Genomic DNA, 7,842 nt, shown 5'->3' on the forward strand with positions numbered 1-7,842 from the left:
ACGGCTACAAAAAACACTTGGAGCTGGGTTGCCAGATAATGTTCCACGCTGAGCACTAATTCAAAACCTATCCGTGCTCTGTTCACCAGAACCAGCCTAACAAAGGCAGTGTATGTAACCCCTCAACCCATTTATTTACACAGATCATCACAGACCAGTTTAAACCCAATTAAATACAGTCAATCAATCAAGTCTACCTACACCAGCGCAAACTGAATGAAATAGTTGAACTTAGTGACGTGGCAAGAACCAGAAATCAAGCACCAGTTTATTTACATACTTCAACCGAAATTGAATTAAACCAACCGACCCTATATGTAAATGAAATTAACCATTCACCCGATTAACCATTAATCTAATCACCTCAGTCCATTCAGACATTAGTTCAAACCCGAATGAAAAAAATCACTTCAGTCCATTCAGACACCAGTTCAAACCGAATCAAACAAATCACCTGTCCATTCAGACAACACACCAGTTCAAACTGAATTAAATAAATCACCTCAGTGCAGTCACACTCACCAACTCAAACCGATTTAAATAAATCACCTCAGTGCAGTCACACTCACCAACTCAAACCGATTTAAATAAATCACCTCAGTGCAGTCACACTCACCAACTCAAACCGATTTTAATAAATCACCTGGGTTCAGTTCATTCACAAACACCAGCTCAAACCGAATCAAATAAATCACCTCAGTGCAGTCACAAACACCAGTTCAAACCGAATCAAATAAATCACCTCAGTGCAGTCACACTCACCAACTCAAACCGATTTAAATAAATCACCTCAGTGCAGTCACACTCACCAACTCAAACCGATTTAAATAAATCCCCTCAGTGCAGTCACACTCACCAACTCAAACCGATTTAAATAAATCACCTGGGTTCAGTTCAGTCACAAACACCAGTTCAAACCGAATCAAATAAATCACCTCAGTGCAGTCACACTCACCAACTCAAACCGATTTAAATAAATCACCTCAGTGCAGTCACACTCACCAACTCAAACCGATTTAAATAAATCACCTGGGTTCAGTTCAGTCACAAACACCAGTTCAAACTGAATTAAATAAATCACCTCAGTGCAGTCACACTCACCAACTCAAACCGATTTAAATAAATCACCTCAGTGCAGTCACACTCACCAACTCAAACCGATTTAAATAAATCACCTGGGTTCAGTTCAGTCACAAACACCAGTTCAAACCGAATCAAATAAATCACCTGGGTTCAGTCACACTCACCAACTCAAACCGATTTAAATAAATCACCTCAGTGCAGTCACACTCACCAACTCAAACCGATTTAAATAAATCACCTCAGTGCAGTCACACTCACCAACTCAAACCGATTTAAATAAATCCCCTCAGTGCAGTCACACTCACCAACTCAAACCGATTTAAATAAATCACCTGGGTTCAGTTCAGTCACAAACACCAGTTCAAACCGAATCAAATAAATCACCTCAGTTCAGTCACACTCACCAACTCAAACCGATTTAAATAAATCACCTCAGTGCAGTCACACTCACCAACTCAAACCGATTTAAATAAATCACCTGGGTTCAGTTCAGTCACAAACACCAGTTCAAACCGAATCAAATAAATCACCTCAGTGCAGTCACACTCACCAACTCAAACCGATTTAAATAAATCACCTCAGTGCAGTCACACTCACCAACTCAAACCGATTTAAATAAATCCCCTCAGTGCAGTCACACTCACCAACTCAAACCGATTTAAATAAATCACCTGGGTTCAGTTCAGTCACAAACACCAGTTCAAACCGAATCAAATAAATCACCTGGGTTCAGTCACACTCACCAACTCAAACCGATTTAAATAAATCACCTCAGTGCAGTCACACTCACCAACTCAAACCGATTTAAATAAATCACCTGGGTTCAGTGCAGTCACACTCACCAACTCAAACCGATTTAAATAAATCACCTGGGTTCAGTGCAGTCACACTCACCAACTCAAACCGATTTAAATAAATCACCTGGGTTCAGTTCAGTCACAAACACCAGTTCAAACTGAATTAAATAAATCACCTCAGTGCAGTCACACTCACCAACTCAAACCGATTTAAATAAATCACCTCAGTGCAGTCACACTCACCAACTCAAACCGATTTTAATAAATCACCTGGGTTCAGTTCATTCACAAACACCAGCTCAAACCGAATCAAATAAATCACCTCAGTGCAGTCACAAACACCAGTTCAAACCGAATCAAATAAATCACCTCAGTGCAGTCACACTCACCAACTCAAACCGATTTAAATAAATCACCTCAGTGCAGTCACACTCACCAACTCAAACCGATTTAAATAAATCCCCTCAGTGCAGTCACACTCACCAACTCAAACCGATTTAAATAAATCACCTGGGTTCAGTTCAGTCACAAACACCAGTTCAAACCGAATCAAATAAATCACCTCAGTTCAGTCACACTCACCAACTCAAACCGATTTAAATAAATCACCTGGGTTCAGTTCAGTCACAAACACCAGTTCAAACCGAATCAAATAAATCACCTCAGTGCAGTCACACTCACCAACTCAAACCGATTTAAATAAATCCCCTCAGTGCAGTCACACTCACCAACTCAAACCGATTTAAATAAATCACCTGGGTTCAGTTCAGTCACAAACACCAGTTCAAACCGAATCAAATAAATCACCTGGGTTCAGTCACACTCACCAACTCAAACCGATTTAAATAAATCACCTCAGTGCAGTCACACTCACCAACTCAAACCGATTTAAATAAATCACCTGGGTTCAGTGCAGTCACACTCACCAACTCAAACCGATTTAAATAAATCACCTGGGTTCAGTGCAGTCACACTCACCAACTCAAACCGATTTAAATAAATCACCTGGGTTCAGTTCAGTCACAAACACCAGTTCAAACTGAATTAAATAAATCACCTCAGTGCAGTCACACTCACCAACTCAAACCGATTTAAATAAATCACCTCAGTGCAGTCACACTCACCAACTCAAACCGATTTTAATAAATCACCTGGGTTCAGTTCATTCACAAACACCAGCTCAAACCGAATCAAATAAATCACCTCAGTGCAGTCACAAACACCAGTTCAAACCGAATCAAATAAATCACCTCAGTGCAGTCACACTCACCAACTCAAACCGATTTAAATAAATCCCCTCAGTGCAGTCACACTCACCAACTCAAACCGATTTAAATAAATCCCCTCAGTGCAGTCACACTCACCAACTCAAACCGATTTAAATAAATCACCTGGGTTCAGTTCAGTCACAAACACCAGTTCAAACCGAATCAAATAAATCACCTCAGTTCAGTCACACTCACCAACTCAAACCGATTTAAATAAATCACCTCAGTGCAGTCACACTCACCAACTCAAACCGATTTAAATAAATCCCCTCAGTGCAGTCACACTCACCAACTCAAACCGATTTAAATAAATCACCTGGGTTCAGTTCAGTCACAAACACCAGTTCAAACCGAATCAAATAAATCACCTCAGTGCAGTCACACTCACCAACTCAAACCGATTTAAATAAATGCAGTCACACTCACCAACTCAAACCGATTTAAATAAATCACCTGGGTTCAGTTCAGTCACAAACACCAGTTCAAACCGAATCAAATAAATCACCTCAGTGCAGTCACACTCACCAACTCAAACCGATTTAAATAAATCACCTCAGTGCAGTCACACTCACCAACTCAAACCGATTTAAATAAATCACCTGGGTTCAGTGCAGTCACACTCACCAACTCAAACCGATTTAAATAAATCACCTGGGTTCAGTTCAGTCACACTCACCAACTCAAACCGATTTAAATAAATCACCTGGGTTCAGTTCAGTCACAAACACCAGTTCAAACTGAATTAAATAAATCACCTCAGTGCAGTCACACTCACCAACTCAAACCGATTTAAATAAATCACCTCAGTGCAGTCACACTCACCAACTCAAACCGATTTAAATAAATCACCTGGGTTCAGTTCATTCACAAACACCAGCTCAAACCGAATCAAATAAATCACCTCAGTTCAGTCAAACTCACCAGTTCAAGCTAAATTAAATAATTCACATAAATTCAGTCACAAACACCAGCTCAAACTGAATCAAATAAATCACCTCAGTCCATTCACAAACACCAGCTCAGGGTGAATTTAATAATTCACCTCAGTCCATTTAGAGGGTGACACGGTGGCTTAGTGGGTAGCACTGTCGCCTCACAGCAAGAAGGTCCTGGGTTCGATCCCCAGGTGGGGCGGTCCGGGTTCTTTCTGTGCGGAGTTTGCATGTTCTCCCCGTGTCCGCGTGGGTTTCCTACGGGTGCTCCGGTTTCCTCCCACAGTACAAAAACATGCCACCAGGCTAATTGGAAACACTGAATTGTCCTACAGATACCTAGCCGCTGTGCATTGTAGTGCCGGTCCCAAGCCCGGATGAATAGGGAGGGTTGTGTCAGGAAGGGCATCCGGCGTAAAAACGGTGCCAAATCCCGCCGGCGACCCCTAACGGGAAGAAGCCGGAAATGCCGACCCCATAATCGAAAACAGGACAAAGGCTGAGGAACAAGAAGAAGAAGTCCATTCAGACACCAGCTAATGCTAAATGAAATAAATCACCTCAGTCCATTCAGACACCAGCTTAAACCGAATTAAATAACTCACCTCAGTTCATTCAGACAATATTGTGCATTTTTGTTGACAGTAACTAATCAAGGCTAATCAATACTATTTTTAACTCGAATATTACAAACAATATTACAATAAAAGTGAATTTAACTGATGTAATTATATTTTTTATGGACAACTTGTGGTTTCATCACATTAACTTTGCATACATTTTGTCTTGTTTCCTTTAACATGTCATTTAAAATATATTTAACACTTATATGGTAAAATAATAATTATATAAATAATAATTTAACATGTTATTTATCCTGGTTAGGATTTGTGTTTCTGCTTCATGGTGTTTATTGGCTTGTTTATTGTACTTTCTCTTTTGACTAAAAGGACACAAATTCCCACAGGTACTTCAAAATCAGTTATTGACGCACAAGGGTGGGGGGTTTGTTGCTTATTGTTTTGCTATAAAATGTTCAACACGTTTGTGGTTAGGTGTCCACATCTTTCAGGCCATGTTTAATAACCTATGTTTAGTTCTATCTTCGTGTTGTGTGAGCGCCATCTGCTGATTGGGTAAAGCACAGTTGCCAAGCACACACAGCTCTTACAGTCAAGAAACAAATAAATACAAATTTTGTCATTTTGATATGTCAAATGCTTTAAAACAAGAATCTGTGATTTGGTATTTCTCTTAAACCAAAAACATTCTTTTACCTGACAAAAGTGACATTTTTGTTTTCTCTAATCAGTGTAATTGTATTTTTTGTAATTACAAAAATATTAACAAATTAAAAATACAATCAGGTTTGTCTATAAAACACAGAAAACATTATCTTTGTACTTTTGTCAGTTAAATAAATGTTTAAGAGAACAAAGCACATATTCTTGTTTTCATTGCATTTTTTAAAAGGTTTTGCTTTTTCATTGTAATTTGTGGTAGGACATGATGTGGTTTAGTGATCTGTCTGGTAGTTGCACAGTTGAGTAACTTGATTTCTGTTAAATGAAGGTTCAAAAATGTTCAATAATGAATTACCTGTAAGTGATACTCATGCTGATAACTGAAAGTACAGGGTATAGAAAATGTTTAAGCACATTAGTATGACTTAACGTCTTGGCTCGAGTCATTAAATCATGATACGAAATTATACACTAAATAATGAATGGCCAAATTAAATATATGTTAATGTGGATATAAAATATAAATACAGTTAAACAGTTCAATTGTTTACTGTGGTTGCTATAGAGATTGACTGGCCTATCAAGTCACCTTTTTAGTATCTAGAAAGCCACTCTGGTGTTTACTTATAGCCAAGCAAATATGCTCAGGAGATAAGTTTACTTATAAGTGTTAAATGTATGGGGTTTTAACCTTATTGATATTGAAATCCTTTTTTTTTTTTACATAAATGATTTTTACCAGCTAGGTATTACATTTTAATTCTTTCAGACAATTTAGTCCATTTAAATTAGTGTTAATTATTCATTCCTGATCAGACTGCAAATCCCTGCTGCTGAACGTCAAATCATTTCAGTGGCTAAAGTTCCACTTTAGTCTTGACACATTAGTCCTGCCATTTTGATGGGTAGTTCTATATGTAAGGTTTTGCATTTTCTGTCAGAAAATTGCAACTCTTTCAAAAATGCACTGAAAGCCATATATCGTTGGATATAGTTAATATCCATATGGTGAAAGCCATACATTTTTGTATATAGTTAATAATAACATTATTTTTAGTCACATACTACTGTAGTTTAGTCAGAATGACAGTCTGTGTCACAGTAGCCATTGTATGTATTTAAGGGAAGCACTCTGGCCTACATAAGGTTTTCATTTGCAAACAAACATTTTTGTAGCACTGATGAAGGAAGAACTGGAGTCGTACCACCAAAGTCTTAACATAATCAGGAAAATCTGGTTTTGCAAAGTTTATTTAAAAAAAGATAAGAAGCCACCAGCCTCTGGCAATGAGTTAACAGCATGGTTAAGTGCTCTGCAATGTTGAGAATTAGAGTCGGCTTGTTATTCCAGTACCTGAGCATGCTGACACTAAAAACAAACAGCAACGAGAGGAAAAAAAGACAAGTGGGATTTCTTTTGTCAACTAGCTACATCTACCACAAGCTATGGATTTACATACATTTTTAAATGACACTTCTCATAGCTCAGAGTTACGGACAACTGACCATGAGCTTGTTGGACATTCAATTCCAAAACCATGAGCATTATTATTTACATTTACATTTTTGGCATCTAGCAGACGCTTTTATCCAAATCGACTTACAGTACTGTGACAGTGTATTGTCGTAGCAATTGAGGGTTAATGGCCTTGCTCAAGGGTCCAACAGTGGACCCTTAACTGATCCGGTACCTTAACTGATAGGCTACAACTGCTCTGTTTTTATGAAGTGCCCTTCTTTACAACTATAACAGCTTCCACTGTTCTGAGAAGGCCTCCATAAGATTTTGTGGTTCGTCTTTAGCAGTTATGCCCATTCAGTCGAAAATAACGCTCGAAAAATCAGGTACTGATATTGAACAAAAGGCCAGTCTTGCAACTGACATATTGATTCATCCTAAAGGTGTTGAGGTCAGTCATGCTGGAGCATGCTGTTCTTCCCACACGTATAATTGATTTTATACATTTTATATTGATCAGTAGATGTGTCTAGCTGGGTATTGGACTAGTAATCAGAAGGCTGCCAGTTCAAGTAACACCAATGCCAAGTTGCCATGTAAGGTGCTTTGGATAAAAGTGTCTTCTAAATGCCTAAAGTGGAGAATAAGGGTGGGTGTTTATAAGGTCTAAGTCTGTAACCATTGTAGAGATGAAGGAGGGGGGCGAAACAGGTCCCTAAACGACTAATGCTGTCCCTGCTTGGGAATAGTGATGGGTCGGTTGCGAACGATCCGGCTCTAAGAGCCGGCTCTTTAAAGTGAACGACGGGATCCGGATCCTGATTGGGAGCCGATTCGGGTTTTTTTTTTCCCGTTTTTTTTCTGTTAAAGCTGCACGTGATTGGTCAAGATGCGTGGTGGCGTTCGTGTGTTTACACTGAGCAGGAGGGGAGGGGTTACAGACACACACACACACACACAGCGAGCACACGAACATATGAGGGGAGAGAGAGAGCAAGAACTCGGCACTACATAGTCAGACATTACACGCTGGAAAGGTGAGGAAAATGAGTGACAGGA

The sequence above is a fragment of the Trichomycterus rosablanca genome, chromosome 19, assembly GCF_030014385.1.
Source record: "Trichomycterus rosablanca isolate fTriRos1 chromosome 19, fTriRos1.hap1, whole genome shotgun sequence".
NCBI lineage: Eukaryota > Metazoa > Chordata > Actinopteri > Siluriformes > Trichomycteridae > Trichomycterus > Trichomycterus rosablanca.